Here is a 21,816-nt window from a genome sequence, read left to right on the forward strand (position 1 = left end):
GAGAAAATATGTAATGATGGTCTCTGTTCTGCTTTGATGCTTATGCTGATGTCATCTCACCGCTGGCCTTAAGGTATAAAAAAAGACCTGCTGAGACCCTCAGGAGGAGATACTTGCACGAGAGACGGTGTCTGTGTCTTCCTCACTCCTACCTGGCTCCACTTCCCCTCAGCCCTCCGAAAAACTTCACCAAGGTGGTCCTCTCCTGCTGAGATCCCTGACACAACATCTAGCTGGAATTGGTCTCCAACCTGCTCAGATTCCCCACCTTGAACACTCCCTGTTCACTGAACTCAGCCCTTTATCCTTCAATTAGACGGGAGTATGGAATCAGGGAAGAGGTAAAATGCATCTTGATTTTCCCTAATTCTAATTGAAATTTAGCATTTTATTTAATGGTGGCATCAAATTACAGTTGTAGTAGCAGTGTCTGTGATTGTCCTGCCAGCAGAACCACATGTATTTTCAGCTCTCATGATTGTTTTTTCTTTTACAGTTGACTGGCCCTTAAGCAACATGGGGTTGGGGTGCTGATTCCGGGCGGTGGAAAATCCATGTATGACTTTTGAGCCCCAGAAACTTTATAGTCATCCCTTGGTATCTGGGGGAATTGGATTTGAGAATGACACCCCCACACCTCCAGCAGATAGCAGAAGTCCACAGATACTTAAGTTCCATATAGTTGGCCAGGAGAGTCCTCAACACAGAGTCAACCTGCTGACATCTGTTCACCGGACCGAGTCCAGCACCGCGAGCCAAAACGCCACCAGGGCCCTGATGCCCTGTTTCTGGGCTCTGCCCCTTGGTTCCCGCCCTCTGTGTTTACTCAGTTCCAGCAGGGAATCAGCTCGTCGGTGGTTTTGTTCTGGTCACTGGGTGGCGCCAGAGACCTGCACTTGGTGACCTGTGCTTTTCCCCAGTGGTTCTCTGAGAAAAGGGGGGGGGCACCTCAACACAGGGGCTGTCGTTCAAGCCGGGTGCTGTGTCTGCAGCGCGTTCACCTGGCGCTGTGCCCACAGCTGTATGGATCCCACCCGCGAATGCTGCGCTCTAGGTTTCATTTCCAGGGCTGTCAGGTCCAAAACGCTGGCTGTCACCCTGTGCAGTGCCCGCTGCTAGGACACGTCCCCACCCCGGGTCCTGCGTCTGGCTCTCAGCCCCAGGATGGGGTCTTGCTCCACGCCTGGTTTCCCTTCTTACCCCGTAGGCACCGCCCAGCCCCTCTCAGCGCCTGAGGGTGGTTTTGGGATCCCTGGCTTCCCACTATCAGGAAGGTGGTGATTTTGTTCTGGGCACTAGGTGGCGCCAGAGATCTTTCCTAGTGTCCTTCCAGAACTGCGGGTTTTTTCCGTGGGCCTCGGGGAATAGAGTGGGGGTGATGGGGTTTTTGGAGTGCGAGGTCCTGGGGTTCACTCTGGGAAATGTTTCCCCAGACCCTGTTTCAGCAGCACCCAGGAGTTTCCCAGGTTGCTTCTCCATGAGACGGAGATGTTAGTTGTGTTTAAAGGGCTGGTTTCTCAGGGAAAGGGAAGGGGACAGGTTTGCTGAGAGAGGCCTGCATGGTTGCAGGTGGGCAGCCTTGAGGAGAGCGGCCTCCGCTGAGGGAGATCAGTGGAGACGTCCTGGCAGGTACAGGCCACCTGCCAGGAGGCTTCGGCCCCGCAGAGGCGAGAGCTGGTGAGAAGAGGCTCCTGTGTGGTCACGGGCAGGCAGGGGGACGGCTGCCCCGGGCCTGTGCAGAGCCTGCCCTGCCACAGTCCCTTTCTCCTTGGGAGGCTCACTCCTCCGTGGAGCGGCTGCTTGTTGCGGATGTTGGGCAACAGGCAGCACTAGAAAGGGACCAGGGATTCCGGGGTGGGCCCCGTCTCCACATCCTTCCCCTCAGGCCTGTGCCCCACTCCCTAGAGCATCGGATCCTGCTCCCTCTCCTGCCTCCTGACAAGGCACTGGCACCTGAGGGTCCATCCTCCACAGCTGGGTTAAGGGTCATGTGCATTTCCTCGACCCCACCTCCTTGTGTGAGTCAGGTTTTGGCCTTGGGGCACGTCCTTTCCAGTCTTTCCATTCTTGTCCTCCATCATCCCCCCATGACCATATCCAGCCCAAAATCTTTTGGGGAGTTGAAGGGAGGAGGTCCATTTTCCGTAGCTGCTTCCTGCTGGAGTGGGATGTAGAGCTGGCCCTACCTCCAAGGGCCCGGGAGATGGTCTCCCTGACACGAGTCCCTGAGCTGTCTGTTGGTGGTTCTGGAAGGAGGCGAGGGGTGCATCTGGAGTGCAAGGGTGGGGCATCTGGACAGGCTGTTCCTCTTGTACGGGTGAGCTGTTTGTTGGGAGGAGGAGTTTAAACTTGAGGCGCCCCCCCTAGGTTAGAAGAAACAAATTTGAGTAGGAGATTGTGTATGTTAAGATTTAAAGAGGAGAATGAGAAGTACAGCAGCAGCTAAGGGCCCTTGGTCACAAGTGAAGTTGTAACGGGGGTCCCCAGGAAAGGGGGAGGTTGCAGGTTCCCAGCCCCACCCAAGGAAGGGTGGAGCTTAGCAGGGAGAGAAGAAGCTGCAGAGGAGACTGAGGAGGGAAGAAAGCAGGATGGCAGAACCTGTTTAGAGCAGGCAGGTTTGCGGGGTCTGGGCTGCCCCTCTCCCTGCCCTGTAGCAAAGTCATTGGGACCAGCCGTTGAGTGGTAGGCTTAGTAACAAGAGGAGCAGTAGTAAAATAGCTAGCAAGTTTTGGGGTTGTGACATGAGAGTACATTTCACCAGGGAAGCAACCCATTTTTAGAGTGCTGTTAGACTAAAAAGAATGTCGGTGGGATATTTGTTCCTAGCAGAGGAGCTGTTCTAAATCCCGTGTGTCCCTAGTTAGGGCAACACCCACCTGGGGAGCCCTGAAATGCTGGAGTAAGGCACATTGCCAGGAACTCTGCAGGAGGGTTGGCTTGCTGTGTGTGCAGAGTCGCAAGGCCAGTGAAAACTACTAGTTTCTTAGTTTAGTTAGGGACAGTGTTGTGAGCATGATCACTGGGAGGCTAGTCAGACTCTCAGGAAAGTTGGGTGAGATTTAAAGTTAAGTTAGAGTGAGGACCGCAGTCCACCTTTTATTTATTTATTTATCCATTTGTTTATTCTTTAAAGATTTATTTATTTTTATACAAGAACTGGGGTACAGGCCAGATGCTTGGGAGGGTGAGAGGATTCACCGGAGACAGAGCGGGGAGCAGAACAGGCAGACTGACTGAAATACACTGCTGAGGGGAGCATCGGGGAGACAGGAGAGGTCTGCTGTACACCTGGGTATCTCCCTGGCCGGGGATCCAACCTGCGCTGCAGTGGCCGTGGACAGCCCCATAGCCTGCGTCCCAACCCCTTGCCCCACCAGGGAGGCGCCATAAAATGATTTTTTAATATTTATTTATTTATGCATACAAGAGCTGAGGTACAGGCCAGAGATGCGGTGGGTGAGAGGATCCACCAGAGAGAGTGGGGAACAGAACAGCAGATTGACTGAAATACACTGCTGAGGGGAGCAGCGGACGAGACAGGAGAGGTCTGCTGCACCATGTGGGTTTCTCCCTGACTTGCAGGGATTGAACCCGTGCTGCAGAGGCTGCGGATTACTTCATGGTGCGGCCCTCAACCGCCTGCGCCACCAGGGAGTCCCCATAAAAAGATTTTTAAAGACATTTTCCGACTTTGGCCTTGGTCCCATCCTTCTCGCTGTTTCCAAGATCTGTGGCTCAAAAACAGTTTCCATCAGAGCCCTGGGGGCAGGAAGGGACACCCTGAAAATTCAGTCTGCCCTTTGAGCCCCACCCACCCGGTGACGCTTCGCTGAGGGCACGCTGCAGTTCACCCACCTTGCATGCAGCAGCCAGGCAACCGGGGCAAACCTTCGTTCAGTGGGGAGGAGCAATGGGTCTTCAGATCTGTTCGGTGACTTCTGCTAACTGGAAAAATGTCAATCCTTCGCTCTCATTGTTCAAACAGCTTCTCTCTGTCTTGGCCAGAAGATGGCGCGGGGGCTCCACGTGCTGCTCCCGAGGCGTTAGAAGAAAACCTTGTGGGAGAGAAATTGCTGGGTAAGTGCAGAGGAGCCTCCACCCAACCCTGTGATGCACACGAACCGGGAAGGAATTTCGAATAGTGGGGGGCGTCAGGTGTCCCGTCCCCACACACATCTCTTCTCCAGGGAGAGATGAGCAGACTCCAGGCGGGTCCTTGGACCACAGTGGGTGCCGCCCTTGGGGCAGGGCAGGCTCTGGGGGGACAGCAACGGGGAAGGTCGGGGGCGCCAGCCCGGGCAGGGGAGATGGACCTGCAGACCCCTGTGAGCTCCCCTCTCCCTGGGGCAGCCCTGGGCAGGGGAGATTCAGCTCCTGCTTTCAGGGGGTGGGGTCGGTGTTCTTGACCCAGCTTTTTCTCAAGGGCCTGTCCTGCACTGAATCTTGGGCCACAGCGGCATGGGGGGGCTATTCTGCTCCCTTGCAGGTGGAGGGGTGCACGGAGGTGCCGCCTGCTGGGGTCTCCCCTTCCACATTCCCGTGGACCTCCCTGGCGAGCTGGAGACTCCCGTGCAGAAGCCGCCCTCTTGGGCAGGTGTTTGCCCCAGGGATGTCCCCGCAGTGGGTCTGGGGATCACTCTGCAGCATGGGCAGGAATGAAAGAGGGGGGTGGGGGGGACAGAGACCCCTCGTGGCTCAGGCCCCTTGTTGGGGCAGGTCCGTTCCAGGACAGACATGCGAGATGGCGGAGACCCCGACAGCAAGTCCCCGAAAACTCAGGAGCCTGAGGGCAGGTCAGGTGTGTCCGCTCCCCCACAGCCCCTGGAGGGGGACTTGCAGAGAGGATGTGGCAGGCGGTGCCCAAAGCTGGGGTCATCACTGTGGGGGTCATGGGACTGACCCCACAGGCCCGGGAGGCTTTGGTTCCTTGGAAACTGTTTAACCCTGTCCTTTCTCCTCTCCCTTGCACCCCAACCCTGTTTTCCACAGCAGGGCTTTCACGTGAGGGGGTGTTTGCTCCGCACGCAGCAGATGGCAGTGCCGGTGGAGGGTGCGCAGGGTCTGGGGTCTCAGGGTGCCTCTGGGTCTGCCCCTGACACTGCCACCTGCTGCTGTCGCGCAACTTCCCTTTCCTCGTTTCCCTCGGCTTTCCCTCCTCTCGCTCCTGGGGTAATGCCTTTAAGGTCCCTTTTCTCTCTGCTCATTGGGGGCCTCGCCCTGGATTCCCCAGCACGTGCTGAGGACTCCCCACCTGGGTCAACCCTTCCCTTCGGGTTTGCCCTGAAGCACCTCCTGTCTCCCCTTCTGTATACTCCTCTGGGTCTGCGCCGGGATCCTGGGAGGAGGAAACGTCATCTCATCTACCCTGCAGGTTCTCCATGGAGACCTTCCCGGAATAAAGGGCATCAGTGGGAGAAAATACACTTGAGTACACACGGACACCTCCTCGCACACCTGGGGAAGACCCAGGAACACTGAGTGACCCACCAACATGGCCTCTGCCCCCTGTGCAATGACATCTTCAACCCCAGAGAAAGGACAGAGGATGGGGTCAGCCCTGGGGGGCAGTGGGAAGCCCAGCTACAAGGGTGCGGGTGGTGCGGTCCTAAGGGGCCGCCTCCCCCTCTGATAAGGGATGGAGAGATTTGGACAAATCCTTCCAACGTGAGAACCTGGACGCCTCCTCACGGGGATGTTCTCTTATTCGTGGAAATGAGTCTCACAAAAGGGCAACCTCCACCCGCCTGTCGGAGCCCCTCCGTCTGACTCCCAGGAGCGCCCAGTAAATGTAATCCTCCTGTCACAGAGGCGCCTGTAGAGCCACAAATGTCCTCCCCAGGGTCCACACAGGATCACACCCCTGCATCCGATTAATGCACGTGCTGGGTCAGCTCAGCCTCTTGGTAATTACCAGATGGAAATTTACCTATAAACTCCCCCTGTCTTTTTTGTCCTCCATGATACTCACCTGGTGAAGAGGGGAGGCCGTTGGCCCCTCACCTTCCTGTGCTGGGCCTGTCCACTCCAGTCCTGCTGTGTGGCTCAGCCTGCTGCCCAGTGAGTATATTTCCCCCAAATACCTAACTCCCCTTCAAGCTTGATTTATTTAAAAGATTCATTTTTATTTATGTATGAATATAAGAGGTGGGTACAGGCCAGAGGTGTGGGGGTGAGCGGACTCATCAGAGACAGAGTGGGGAGCAGAAAAGGCAGATCTGTGGTGCTTCACTCCTTGCGCCACCAGGGAGACCCCACATATCCTTCTATTCTGGTGAATTCAGCTCACATGTCCCACAGTTCATAAAAGCTGACTGACTTCAGTTCCAGAATACTTTCACTGTCTCTCCTGCCTTCCTGCTGGGGACTCTGCCTGGCAGCGTGCTCTCTGCAGGTCAGTTATCATGGCGAGTGTTTTTTTTTTTTTTTTTTCACTCTATGACATCTGCTGTTGTCTCATCCTCATGACAGTGTGATTTACAAGGAAGAGCTAAGTGTTTGGGTCTTCAGTGACGTGTAACCCAACACTACAAAGTGTTGGTTTTTCTTCTCTTGTACCGTGTCTGCATTCAGCAGGCTTTTCACACCGCTACGTAGCACGTTATTCCACGTTTGTGTCTATTCTACCTGACAACCAGGTGATAATCTCTTCAAGGAGATTTTATTCATCCTTGTATTTATAGACTCAAAGACACTTCCAAATTTGTATGGTAAACTATTGTGGTTCTTTTAGGAGCAAATGGGTTAATCTAGAGGTAAGACTATTTCCCCTGAGAATTCTGTTCACAGCACAGTGTGAGTAGGAAGATGGTGCCTCCTGTACAAGAGCACAAGAAGGAGTGTTTACACTGTTGCTGTGTGACCCAGGCTGACGGCCCTGAAATGAGGAGAAATGTTCCCTCACAGGAGATGGTGTCATTGGAGGATGTGGCTGTGAACTTCCCCTGGCAGGAGTGGGAAGACCTGAATGATGCTCAGAGGACCCTGTACCAGGATGTGATGCTGGAGACCTACAGTCACCTGGTGTCCCTCTGTGAGGAAGCTCCAGTGTAACACGAGTTCAAGTGCTGTTTTCTACACTGATTAAGTGTGGTCTTTCTTGTGAAATTGGGTGGTGGTGAGGTTGAACATGGCAAACAGACTAGATTGTGGGTGTTCACACTATTTCTGAAAAGTTCCAGGTGACTTCGTTGCACAGCTCTAAACACTGCTTTCGTTAGTCTTCAAAACTGACGTTTAACTTGACCAAACCAACACTGTTCCTCATCACAAGGCATTGTGTTATCGATCCTGAGGAGAGCATCAGGTTGGAGAAGGGAGTACAGCCGTGGACTGTGGAGGAAGCCCCAAGCCAGAACCTCTCAGGTCAGTCAGTGCTTGCCTGGCAGGAGGCTAGCAGGAGGCTGGGAGAGTGGCCAGTGATATTGGCCACACTGCACTACTTTTCCAGTGTCCAAACCTTGGAGTTTATCTGCATTTATCAAAGTGATTCTTTATTCAGTTTCCACATAAGCTCTCTCCTAGATTTACCCCTGCTCTTTTTTTTAACGGTTGTCAATGTTGGATTTCACCAGTATGCAGTCACTGATACTGCAGGAAATTATTCTGCAGTAGTCACATTTTCTGTGTTCTCTCTATTAGTTTATTCTCACCGACTGTTTTCTTTAAGGTACTTATTCAGGCATTTTTTAATTAATTAATTAATTTATTTATACAAGCACTGGGTACAGTCAGAAGTGCAGGAGGGTGAGAGAATTTCCCAGAGCCAGAGCGGGGAGCAGAGCAGGCAGAAGGACCAAAGTACACCACTGAGGGGAGCAGCGGGCAGCAGGAGAGGTTTGTGCGCCATATGAGACCCTCCTCCAGTGGCTGGGTAGCAGCTGGGGATCGACCCAGCGCTGCAGAGGCTGCGGGAAGCTTTGCAACCCAGCGCTCAACCACTGTGCCACTGGGGAGGCCCCAGACATTTGTTTTTTTCACTCAGTAAGTTCATGGGAAGTTTTTGACAGTGATAAATTATCTATGAGTGGGGATAAGAACAGTAATCATGGAAGAATTCTTTGTTTTGTTGAAGTGATAAGCTGTGAGAAAGGAAAATGTGGGCCTCCTGGTGGTGCAAGGGGTTAAGCACAGCACTGTGAAGCTATCTGTGGCCTCTGCAGCATGAGTTCCATCCCCGACCAGCCAGGGAGCTATACACATGGCACGGCAGACCTCTTCTGTCTTCTCTGCTGCTCCCCTCAGCAGTGGATTTCAGTCAGCCTTTGTGAGGCTGAGGAGAACCCAGAAATCATTCAGTGAGGGACGGAATGTTCTTACATGGGAGGGGAAACCTAAGGTTGTGGTTTCTAAAGCCATGGAACCAAGAGTTTCAGGTTGGGGGCTCATACCATGGGAGGAGTTTGATCTGTGCAATTCCACCTTCTTGTGGGAATCATCTGGAAGAAAGCAAAAGCATCAGTGAAAGGATGATATAGTACAACTAAATACTAGATAAAAACTTGAGCTGCTATGAATTACGTAGAAACAGGTACCAAGTATTGCAGTGACTCCAGTAGCAGCCAAGGAGTGTTGATGTCAGAAGGATGTGCAGAAAGCCTTTCACAGTGACGACCACAGGCTGGATGCAGAACTTTTTTCCCTTCGATGAGCAGGAGAAAGTTGGACAAAAGATGAGGGAGAGTTTGCTGCATATGCTGTCATTCTGAGCAGCGCGTTATATAACATTTAAATAAGAATTGACAGAAAGGTCTCTCCCTGCCATGAAGGGAAGTACATGCCTTTGAGTCCACAGTTTTTGGGAAATTTGTTTCATCTCCATATTTTCAATATATTCTTTAATTTTTTGAATCGAGGTAACATTTGATTTAGGGAGTAGAGTTTCATATTCTCAGAGGTCTGCCACCACCACACTCACCACCAGTGCACTTGTGGGCCTTCTCCATAGATCTTTGAACACCCTCCCACCTCTGTACCCACACCCACTCTCCATCCCTCTGTAATACCCACAATTCTGCAGTCATATTTCCAGAGATTGTTCTGGTTTGTCGGTTCCTTTCTTTTTCCCTCCAGATTTGAAATTGGAGTGAAGCGATCAAGCAAATGTCTTTCTCCTGATTTTCTACATTAGCTATGCTCCTGCTATGTTCCATCCTGTTGTTGCAAATAGCCTGAGTTCATCCTTTTTTATAGCTTAGCTCTCTCTACTCTATCGTGTATGTGAACTGCATCTTGCTTTCAGATTTAAATTTGACCCTATTGGTCAACTCACCTTCTTGAACTTACACTATTATTTTCCTTCTAATTGCAATTGGGGCTGGAGCCTCTCCTAGAATTGTATTCTCTTCATCTTCCGCATTCAGTCCTGTCTGTGTGGTCTGCACACATTCAGCGACCTCACGTTAGTGCATGTGGACTATTTTTAATGACTACCCAAAATATGTCATTTTCTATTGTTGTGATCTTCTTTACATTCTGTGATGGTTTTGACTCAGTTTATATTATTCTGATATTAGTGTGTTCAACACAGCTCCATATTTGATTATCACTTTTCCCAGCATATAGTTCCATCTTCCATTCCTCATGGTGCACTTAAATCTTTGGTGGGTGGGATGTGGATAACATTGTATTGGTGGTGTTTTCTTATTCATTCAGACACATTGTCATTTCAGTGTGGAATTTTTTTTTCATTTATGAACAAACTAATTACAGAAAGGGAGGCCCAGGTATTGTTATTTAAAAATGTTTCTTTATGATCAGCCTTTTTTCATGCCTCATTTCCTCTTGATTGCATCTCTGTGTTTCTTTGACTTTGTGTGACATGCTTTTATTCCTTTCTCCTTTTTTGTCTGGTGATTTTTGTCTAATATGTCATCATATTTTTTATGCTTAGTGAGGTATATTGATTCATAATACTATTTATTGTGTACAGTATTGTCATCTAGCCTGTGTGCACAGGACATCATGTTCCGTGTTCATTTCCCTCCCATGTGTTCTCCTGGTGTCTTTATTGTTATAATGTGCATTACGTGCCATATTGAAAAGCTATGAAACCTTTTAGACTGAAAATAATGTAATTTCAATTGCACACACGAAAATCAATTATTTAACATTCCTACCCTACACCAACATTGTTGCCATCACAACATCTCACTACATCGTGTATTCCAGAACATAATTCCATGGGTATTTTTGATGTGGCCTTTCCAAATGATCAAGCAGAATCAATATTTTTACTACAGGACTGTATCATGCAATTTTGTATATTTTCTTTGTATTTACCTTTCCCTAAGGACAGTACTTTTCATAAACTTTTGTGTTGCTGTCTAGAATCCTTTTAGCTTTATAGGAGGAGCAAAGTCATAGTGTTACCTATTCTAACATCATGCCTATGTCCTTTACTTGATATTAGTTTTATAGACTATGCATTTAATGTATTTTGTCTTGAGTGCTGTAAATGTGGTAAATAGTCACTTGCTTTCTTCCAGTCATCTCTTCTCATGACATCCAAGCCCTCATGCCATAGTCAGGCACAGAAGATTTGCTTCCAGATATGGAACTGGGAGGAGATTGAATCTGTGCCTTTGAGAATTTACAATTAGTGGAAGACCAGACATGCCAAAGATCCATTGAAGGGCAGAAATTTTTTTGCAATGAAGTTAGCCAAGCTGGAACAATGACACAGAATACAACTCTTCCCACAAGAAGAGATCATGTGTGTGAAATGTCTTGGGTCAAGCCACATTTATGTCTGTTCCTTGCATAGATAAGGGTGTTACTGTAAGCAGAGATCTCTATCAGATTTTTAATAATACATATTCTCTGAGAAGACAGTTAGAACATGTAGGCAGTCCCATAGTCCATCATGCAATAATCATTCAGTACATTGTGAATATGGGACAGGTGTAGACTTTGAGTCAAATAGTACTCAACATCAGAAATGCAAATGGGAAGATAAAAAAAAATCTACTTGGGATCATATTGAGGAGTCCTCAAAACTACTCCAACATTACACATTTCAGGAGAATCCCTGAAACTGTAAAGGATAAGGCAACACTAACAAATGGTGCTCAAGACTCACTCAACATCAGAGAGTGAAATGGCACAAATATGAAGACTGTGGTAAAGCCTTTTATTGGCATCCACAGCTCACTAAACATGTAAGGATTCATACTGGAAAAAAGGCTTACACATGGCCACACTGTGGTAAAGCCTTTCTCTACCTGTGTCACCTTTCTGAACACCAGAGAGTTCATAATGCTGAGAAAACATACAGATGTAAAGAATTTGAGAATGCCTTTAACCAGCAGTCAAGTCTTACTCATCGTCACTGAATTCATACAAATGTGAAAGAAAAAGCTTATAAATGTGAAGAATTCAGCAAAGCCTTTAAGCAGAAGGCAAAACTTGCTCAACATCGGAGAATTCATATAAGAGTGAAATGTTCAAAATGTGAAGAATGTGGCCAACTGTATAACCAGAAGTCAAATCACTCTGCACATCAGAGAATGCACACTGGGGAGAAACCTGCAAAGGTAAAGTGATGAGTGGTTTGTACGAATAGATATTTTGCAACCACCATTTTCATGCTAGCATGATACTTTGAAGAAGTAAAGATATGGAAAATTAAGTTGTCATATAATAATCAACTCTAAATATACATTTAAAAATTGCAGTACAATAATAATTCAAAAACTTCACTGATATTTAAATCAGATATTTTTATGGAGCATAAACCAACATTAAATCACTAAGTATGTTTTAGTATCATTTAAATGTCTAAGGCGATGTGTTGGGGACCAGTATAATTACCTTCCATGTACTTTTTGTCAGTCATGCTTGAGATATTATGAAGAGGTGATGAATATAATTCAGCTCTAAATCAGTTCATTCTCTGGCTTTGTCCGTTGTGTATGTGAAGTCAGGTGTTTGATTTTTTTTTTGTTTGTTTTTGCTGCCTCAAACATCTAAGAGGCTGTCCTAGTCGATGGATTTGTTTATATCTAACTTGCAGGGTAAATTTAGGACAGTAATGTGCCATGTATCAGGAAAATATGAATGGACATGCTGCTTCTGGTTGACTCAAAACATTTATCTAAATCACCAAGAAGAGTTCTGGGCCTTAATGTTGCCATTAAAGTCAGACAGAGGAACATGTCAAATCATATCACGATGGACTCCTTGAGGAAATGCACAGTTTATTAAAATTGTGATGTTTCTTTATGGTAGTAATAGAGAGATGAATATTATTTGATATCATTGCCAAAAGAAATCTTCACAGACACATGATGACAGAACAGGTGACTGTCCCGTACTGGGCATAGAATTTGTATATGCACAGTAGCTAAGTAATGACTCTGTTGACCACCAACTTAGGGATCCTGGTTTCAAAAGAACAAGAATGCTTCTTAAATGCCTGCATTTTTATTTTCAACATGGAGCATAAATATTTAAATATTTAGACTATATGTGAACCTAATGCAGGTTTTAATAAAGTCGATTGATTTTTTCCAAAAGATTTAATTCATTCTTTTTTAAATTTTTATTTATTTTTTAAATTTATTTATTTATTCAAGAACGGGGTACAGTCCAGATGCACAGGAATGTGAGAGGATTCACCAAAGACATAGTGAGGAACAGAACAGACAGACAGACCGAAGTTCACTGTTGAGGGGAGCAGTAGGCAAGACAGGAGAGGTCTGTCCCGCCATGTGGGTTGCTCCCTGGCCAGCCAGGAATCAAACTGGTGCTGCAGTGGCTGCGGATTGCTTCATAGGTTGCGTGTTAACCCCTGCACCACCAGGGAGGCCCTGGATAAATAACTTGTGGAAGTATTGATGACATACGAAATTTCCATTTTTATTTCTTTAAGAAATCTCTGCCCCATTATCTGCAGGGACTGTCAATCTCTCATGGCCACCAGCCATGGGTGAGAGCTCCCTTTTCTCTGCACCCTCTCCAGCGTTGTTAATTTCACTCTTTTTTATTTGGACCATTCCCAAGTGTTGAGGTGGAATCTCAGTGTGAATACTTAGCAGTGACTCAGTGTGGTTTTAATTGACATTTCTCTTACAATAAATTAAGGTGAACATTCCTATGTCTGTTGGACCTCAGAATTTCCTCTTTAGCGAAGTGTTTATTTCCTTTGCCCTTTTCAATTGACTCATTGGTTGGTTTTTCGCACTGGGTGGGAACATTACAAATTTTGGAATGAACCCCTTGTCAGATGTGTTGTGTGTGTTCAATTCTGTAGGATGCATTTCTGTTTCTGTGCTGGTTTATTTTGAGTTCTAAAAGCTTTTAGATTTGGTGTTGTCCCACTTGTGAAACTTGCTTTTGTTTCCCTTGGCGTTGGGGTTGTGTTCCCTCGTGCATTTTGCAGCAGCTGTCCCGTAGTGTACCCTTTTATTTTCTTTCAGTGCTTCATGCTTTGGGCTCTTATGTCCAAACTTTTAATCCATTTGGAATTAGTTTTCTGTATGGAGTTTTTCTATTAAAGATTTATTTATTTATGCATACAAGAACTGGGGTACAGGCCGGAGGTGTGGGGGATGAGAAGATTCAATATGTATCACAACCAGGGACAGAGTGAGGAACAGAACAGGCATACTGACTGAAATACACTGGTGAGGGGAGCAGTGGGCAAGTCAGGAGAGGTCTGCTGCACCATATGGGTAACTCCCTACCTGGAAATCGAACTCATGCTGCAGTGGCTATGGATACCTTCATATGTTGTGCCACCAGGGAGGCCCTGTATGGAGTTTCCAATGGGTCTTGGTTCTTATTTTTGCAAGTCATTATTCATGTTTCCCTGCACCATTTTTTAAAAATATGTATTTATTTATTTCTGCATAGAAGAACTGGGGTGTAGACCAGAGGTTCAGGGTTTGAGAAGATTTGCCAGAAACACAGTATGGAGCAGAACAGGCAGAGCCACTGAAATACACTGCTCGGGGAATCAGTGAGAGGGACAGGTGAGGTCGGCTGTGCCACATGTGGATCAGCTCTCTGGCCTGGAATAGCCATGATAGCACTGACTCTTAACCCCTAGGCCGCCAGGGGGCCCATCCCAGTACTATTTATTAAAGAGGCTGTCTTGTCTGAATGGTATGATATTAGCTCATTTGTCCAAGATTGAACTCTTCATATGTATATCATTTGCTCTCTGGGTTTTTAGTTGCCTTCCCTGCTCTGAGTTCTGGTTTTGTTCCAGTAAAATAATGTTGTGATTACTGTTGGCATTATATATATATATTTTGAAGTCAGGAAATGTGATACGTACATTCTCTTCTTTTTCCCAAGATTTTTTTTTGTATTTGGGACCTTCTGTGGGTTCATATAAATGTGGGGATTGTTCTATATCCTTATAAAAAACGTCCTTGGTATTTGGTCGGTATTGCATAAGTTTGTAAATTGCTCTAGACAATAAGGCCATTTATGATGTTCATTCTCCCCACCTAGGAGGATGGGCCATCTTTGTATTTCTCTGTGTCTTTTATTTCCTTTAATAGAGTTTTTTAATTTTCAGGGTTCAGGCCCCTCACCTCCTTCTTTCACTTTAATGATACAGTCACAGTTATTTCATTCCTTTCGGTGTGAATGTCAATGGAAATACCAGTCATTTCACACACATTCTCTCTCATAGCTTGTTTATACTTCCAGAGAAGTGAACCAAAAATGTTATCATGTATTGAATTGTAGTAAAATTTTAAAATAGTTGAACCTACATAATGTAACATTTTTTGAGAAATTACACTCAAAAACAGTAGTTTTTATTCTAATGGATTCCACATTGTATGTCTACATAGTGGGTTTGAAGTATGTACATAGTATCACCCACAGCTCGGTTTCCTTCATAGTATTTGAATAATCTTGAATTCTTTGACAAGACTACATTCATCCATGTAGTGTGTATGTGGTCCCATTTTTATTAATTGAAACATAACATTGTATACTGTGTCCTGTGTCTTTCCTTTTTTTAACCAAACCATTCTTGTAGGCTATAAAACCTGCTGTGTTCATTCATTTAGGGTCCTCTTTGATTCATTTTAGCTCAGATCTGTAGGGAAAACCCTGGTCTGTAATATCGTGGGTGTTTGAGGATATGGTCACATAAAAGATAAAGTATATTAAAAGCTCAGAGAATTATATCTGGTTCATACATGAGTCTAATGAAAGCTGTGGGAACGGGGTCTCCTTGGTGGGGCAAAGGCTAAGCACAGCACTGTGAAGCTGTCCGCAGCCTCTGCAGCACAAGTTCGATCCCTGGCAGGCCAGGAGGCTGCCCACATTGTGCAGCAGACCTCTCCTGTCTCATCCGCTACTCCCCTCAGCAGTGTAATTTGGTCAGTCTGCCTGTTCTGTGCCCCACTTTGTCTCTCTGGTGACTCCTCTCACCTCCCACACTTCTGACCTGTACCCCAGTTTTTGTATGCATAAAAAATTATCTTTAAAAATGATCATTTTTGTTGTTGTCGCTTTGCTTAGTATTTGATCATTACCTACAATTTCCTTTCAGTCTTTCATCTCCATTTCTACTATGAATTTTCCAATTGTCCTGCCTCCTTGTTGTACAGATATGTGTCCTGGGTCGGATTTGACATCACTGAAATTATAGCGTCCACGGTGGTTTTGTGGGCATATGTGATCCTCTGGGCTCAGTGGGTGCATTAGACTGTTGCTGTGTAAACATGGATGTCACTGCGTAAGGGCATTCTTCTTTCTCAGAACCAGGTCTCCCCATTTTTTTTAAAGATTTATTTTATTTACTTATACATAAATTGGTGAGGTATGGGCCAAAGGTGAGGGTTTGGGGGGGTGAGAGGATTCACCAGAGACAGAGTGGGGAGCAGAACAGGCAGATCTACTGAAATAAACTGCTGAGGGGCGCACCGGACGAGACAGGAGAGGTCTGCTGTGCCATGTGAGTCAGTTCCCTGGCCAGAGATCAAACTTGTCCTTAAGTGGTTGTCATAGCTTCATAGTGCTGAGACTGAACCCCTTGTGCCACCATGGGGCCCCTCACAACTCTCTTTTTACTTTGTGTCCTATTTAGAGCTCTGCTGGTGGCCATGTATTAACTGTGTAATTTGATTTCAGGAACCCTTGACCTTCAGAGATGTGGCCATCAAATTCTCACACAAGGAGCAAGAGGGCCTGGACCAGCTACAGTGGAAATTGTACAGGGACGTGGTGCTAGAGAACTACAGAAATGTGGTGTCCTTGGGTGAGGAGAATATCCCTGTAGATTTCCTCACCTGTCCTCAGTGTTTCCTGTACCACGTGTGGATGTGCTCCAGGGATGCCCAGGATTGTTGGATACTTTTAAGTCCCTGTTTTAAAGAAAAACGGTGTGGGTTTGTTGGAAAGTCTCATGATGTTTCATCATGGCTTAAATTTCTCTTGTCTTAGGATGATCGGCAACCTTCTCTCTGTATGAGTGCTCATTCAAGAAAATATGTGACTTAAGTGTTATGGCTACAAGCAAAATCCCAGCTTCTCTATCACATTGCTAGGACTCAGAGGTGTAGAAATGGTTCTTAGGATATGAAAATTTCAATGATTTCTGGTAAAGGTGCTGTCAGAAAAAGTATTTGCAGTGATCCTTTTCCAGAACCTTCTATACTGTCCCCTCTACTGAACACAATACTGTATTGGGAATTTGAGAATCTTCAGGCCATCTCATATCACCTGTCCTAATAAACAGATCTTGCTGTGTCTACACCTGAGCTGGTCATCTTGTTAGAGCAAAAAAATGGAGCCCTGGGATGTGAAGAGAAGTCTTAGTCTTGTTCTCCCTGGGGGCGTCTCCTCTCTGACACTTGAGTCCTCTGTCTTTCCTTCTTACTGAATTGAACTTAGGTTTTGTCCATTTTGTTGATCTTTCAAAATCCAGACTTCCTTTCATAGAGAAGCACCTGCTATTTGGTCATAATTTTCTATTTATGTATTTCTTATTATTTTCAATGTCCTCCTTTCTGCCAATATGGAGCTAAAATTGTTCTTTTTCTAATTCCTGGAGGTGTGAAGTTACATTGCTCAACTGAGATCTCTCTTATTGCTAGTGTAATTGTTTAATGCTTTAAATTTACCTCTTAGTATTGTTTTCTGAATGACAAGTTTTGGGGAGTTTGCTTTGTTGCAATGTTTTCTCAGTATTGCTTAGTTTTTTGGAATCAAGGAACCATGGTTTTATCTCACTCTTCGTCATTCAGGGAATAGATTTTCATATCCTCAGATGTCTGTCACCACCATACCCACCACCAGTGCATTGTGGGATTCTCCATAAATCTTTGAATCCCCTGCCACTTTTGTACCCACACCTACTGTCCTTCCCTCTTTGTACCCTCATTCTGCAGTCCTATTTCTAGAATTTTTTTTGTAATGTCAGTTTCTTTGCCTTGTTTTTCCAAAGTCCAAATAGTAGTGAATTCATCCAGTAAGTCTTTCTCCTTCTGATTCTTTTCACTGAGCATAATCCTCCACCAGCATTCCATTGTTGTTGTTGCACATGTCCAGATGTATCCTTTTTCATAGCTCACTAGTATTTCATCCTGTCTATATACCACTTCTTTCATTTTGAATTATTTTTCACCCGTTTGTCAACTCTGATTCCTGAATTGATAACATTATTTTCCTTCCAATTGCAATTGGGCCTTGAACCTCTCCTTGATTTTATTGTTTTCATCTTCTGCATTGAGTTCTGTCTTTGTTTGTGGCACACATTCAGGATCTCATCTTACTGTATAGGTAATATTACAATGACTTCTCAATAGAGGTAGTTATCTGTTATTTTCTGGGGTCATTCTTTTCATTCTGTGATGCTTTAGACTCAGATCATATCATTAGAGTGATCTACACGGCTCCATTTTCATGATTAGTCTTCATAGAATCTAGTTCCATCCTTACATTCCACATAGTGCGCTGAAGGCTAAGTTGAGTGTCATATAGGCAAGATTGAATTGGTGTTATTTTTAATTCATTCAGACACATTTGTCATTGTATTGTGGACTTTTATTTACACCAAAGTATTACTGAAAGGGAGGCGTTAACTTTATTAAAGAATGATTCCTCTATTCTCAGTCATTTTATTTTTTTTTAATTTTTTAAGATTTATTTATTATTTATTCAAGCACGGGGTGCAGTCAGAAGCACGGGAGGGTGCGAGAATTCACCAGAACCAGAGCGGAGAACAGAACAAGCAGATTGACAAAGTACACTGCTGAGGGGAGCAGTGGGCAGCATGAGAGGTCTGCACAATATGTGGGACCCTTGCTGGCAGCCGGAGATCTAACCAGCTCTGCAGAGGCTGCGGGCAGCTTCACGACCCAGCGCTCAACCGCTGTGCCACTGCGGATGCAGTATTCTCAGCCATTTTATACCCCATTTCCAACCTACTGCATCACTGTATATTTTTTGACCTTTTCTTATATGCTTTAATTCCTCTCTCCTTTCTTGTTGATTTCCTTCCACTTTCAGACATTTTGATGTTAATGGAGGTATATTGGTTTGTAATATTGTTTACAAACATTGTAAAGCATTGTCATCCAACCTATGTACACATAACATCAGTCTCTGTTTTCATTTCTTTTCCACGTATTTTACGGTATTTTTTTTCTCATGGGCATTCCATAGCATGTTGAATAGTTATGACAGTCTTTTCTAAAGTGAAAACCATGTAAATTCAGCTGCATACCAAAACTCCACTCTTTAACATTTCTACCCCTACTGACATCACAAATTATATCTCATGATATTTGTATTCTATAACATGAATCTATGATTTTTTTTGTGCCATATTTCCAAATTCTGAAGCAGAAACAATATTTTTACTATAGGGTTATATCTGTATTTGCTATGAATTTACCTTTCCCTAAGGATGTTACCTATTCATAAGCATGTGTGTTGCTGTCTAGTGCTGATGTTACCTATCCAAAATCATGTCAGGGGTCTTTATATGGTATTTATTTTATGTCTTAAATATTTAAAGTATTTTGTCTTGAGTTCTGTGTGTGGGGTAGTTATTCCTCGTTGTCTTCCTGCCCTGTCTTCTCAAGACAACCAGGTCTCCATGCCACAGTCAGGCACAGAAGATTTGTTGCTATATGTGGGACTGGGAGGAGATGGAATGGGCACCTTTGAGAATTTACAATTATTGATAGACCAGACATGTCAAGAGGCATGTGAAGGGAACAACAGTTGTTGAAAATGAAGATTCTCAATAAGGGACAATTATCCATAACAAAATTCCTCCTGTACAAAGTGATCCTGCGTGTAAACCATGCTGGGTAAAACTCCATTTTACGTCTGTTGCAGGTAGAGATAAATATGTTTCTGTTAGCAAAGATCCACGTGACATTTTTAACAAGACACAATCTCTGAGAAGAATGTTGGAACATATGGGAAGTCCCCTAGTACATAATGCTAATGATTATTCAAAACACTGTCATAAACTTTCAGTCATGTCATTCTCAACATCAGAGAATTATAAAGGAAGATGAAAAATCTACACAGGATCCTATTGAGGAGTCCTCAATACTTTTCCAGCATCGTGTACTTCATGAGAAACTCTACAATTGTAAAGGATATGGCAAAGCTACCAAATGGTGCCTAAGACTTACTGAACATCACAGAGAGAAACCTCACAAGTGTGAAGAGCATGGTAAAGCCTTGTATTGGCATCCACAGCTGACTAACCATCTAAGGATTCATGGTGGAGAAAAGCCTATACATGTCCTGATTGTGGTAACACCTTCCTGTGCTGTGTCACCTTTCCCGACATCAGAGAGTTCACACTGGGGAGAAACCTTACAGATGTGAGGAATGTGGGAAAGCCTTTAACCAACTGTCAGCCTTTAACTATCTTAGCATCACAGAATTCATACTGAGGGGAAACCTTACAATTGTGAAGGATGTGACAAAGCCTTTAACAATAAGTCATGTCTTACTCGACAACACAGAATTCATACAGGGGAGAAACCTTCCAGATGTGAAGAATGTAGGCAAAGCCTTCTACCATCCATCACATTTAAGTCAACATCACAGAATTCATACTGGGGAGAAACTTTACAAATGTGAAGAATGTGGCAAAGCCTTTCACCGCAAGTCAAGTGTTACTCTACATTAGAGAATTCACATCAGAGAGAAATGTTAAAATTGTGAAGTCAATTTTTTTTACTTTAGTCTCTTTTTTTCAATATTTATTTTATTATGCATATAAGAACTGGGGTATCTGCCAGAGGTGGGGGTGTGTGAGAGTATTCATCAGAGGCAGAGTGGGGAACAGAACAGGCGGATTGACTGAAATAAACTGCTGAGGGGAGCAGCAGGCGAGACAGGAGGGGTCTGCTGCACCATGTGGGTAGCTCCCTGACCTGGAATCCAACTCGTACTGCAGTGGCTGCGTATAGCTACATAGGTTGTGTCTTAACCCCTTGTGCCACCAGTGAGGTCCCAACTTTGGTGTCTTTAACCAGAAGTCCAGAAGTTTAACCAGAAGTGTCAAAGTGATTAACCAGAAGTCAGATCATCCTAAACATCAGAGAGTGCAAACCAAGAGAAACTGTAAATGGAAAGTGATGAGTGGATTGTCCAAATATGAATTTTGAAGCAACCAGGTTTTCATACTGGAAACTTGAAAGAAGTGAAGATATGATTAAGTAATTAATAATGCAATTTAGATTCATATTAAGATATTGCAATACAGTAGGAAGTGAGAAACACTTTACATTCCTTAAGTCAGAAAATTTTTATGGAGCATAAGCCAACATTAAAATACTAAATATTAGAATAACTGAAAAGTCTGAGGGCCTTCCTGGTGGTGCAGAGGGTTAAGTCACAGCACTATGAAGCTATCGTTTGGTCCCTGGCCAGGGAGCTGACCACATGAAACAGCAGACCTCTCCTGACTTATCTGCTGCTCCCCTCAGCAGTGTGTTTCAGTCAATCTGCTTGTTCTGCTCTGCACTCTGTCTTTAGGGAATCCTCTCACCCCGTACACTTCTGGCCTACCCCTCTGTTCTTGTATGCATAAATAAATAAAATCAATCTTTAAAAAATAAATTAGAGTTCAAGACGATGGTTTGGGGCCCTGTATAGTTATTTTCTTTGTCCTTTTTTTAATCAACCATACTTGAGATATTGTGAAGAGACCTGATGAACATAATTCAGCCCTAAATCATTTCACTCTATGGCTTTCTCCTGGTATGTAGGTGGAGTCAAGTGTTTGACTTTCATGTGTCAAACATCTAAGGGACCCTCTCCAGTTGATGAGTTTCTTTACATCTCAATTGCTTGGGTACATTTATGATGGTGTCATGTATCATGGATGATGAAAATCTAAATGGATATGCTCTTTGTGTCTGACTGAACAGATTGATCTAAATCACCCAGAGGAGTGGTGGACTTCATTGTGGGCATACAAGTTAGACATGGAAACGTGCTGAAGTTCAACTCATTTCATCATTTTCTCCTTCAGGGAATAAACTAACAGTTTATTAATATCCTCATGTTTCTTCATGGTAGTAATGGAGCCATGAATATTATTGGACTTTGTTGCCAACAAAAATCTTCACAAGCGTGTGATGAAAGAGCAGGTAAGCTTTTCATAACAGCGTAGAATTCTTGTCCATTCACATTAGCTAAGCAAAGCATCTTTATGTTGAACACCGACTCTGTGATCCAGATATCAGAAGGTCAAGATGCTTCTTAAATACCTGAATGTTGATTTTGATGAAATGTGTTTTGGTAGCTGAATGTCTTATTTAGACTATATGTGAACTTCTTATGTATATTTTTAAAATTTATTCATACAAGAGCTGG

At 44.7% G+C, this 21,816-nt stretch overlaps 1 protein-coding gene across 1 annotated transcript in view; it reads left to right on the forward strand.

Annotated features, from left to right (window-relative positions):
• LOC119250859 (zinc finger protein 883-like) overlaps positions 1-21,816 on the forward strand; it is a 106,434-nt gene that overhangs the window by 69,986 nt on the left and 14,632 nt on the right.

This window comes from Talpa occidentalis, unplaced genomic scaffold (genome assembly GCF_014898055.3).
Source record: "Talpa occidentalis isolate TD23 unplaced genomic scaffold, MPIMG_talOcc4v2.1 talOcc4.18, whole genome shotgun sequence".
Classification (NCBI taxonomy): domain Eukaryota; kingdom Metazoa; phylum Chordata; class Mammalia; order Eulipotyphla; family Talpidae; genus Talpa; species Talpa occidentalis.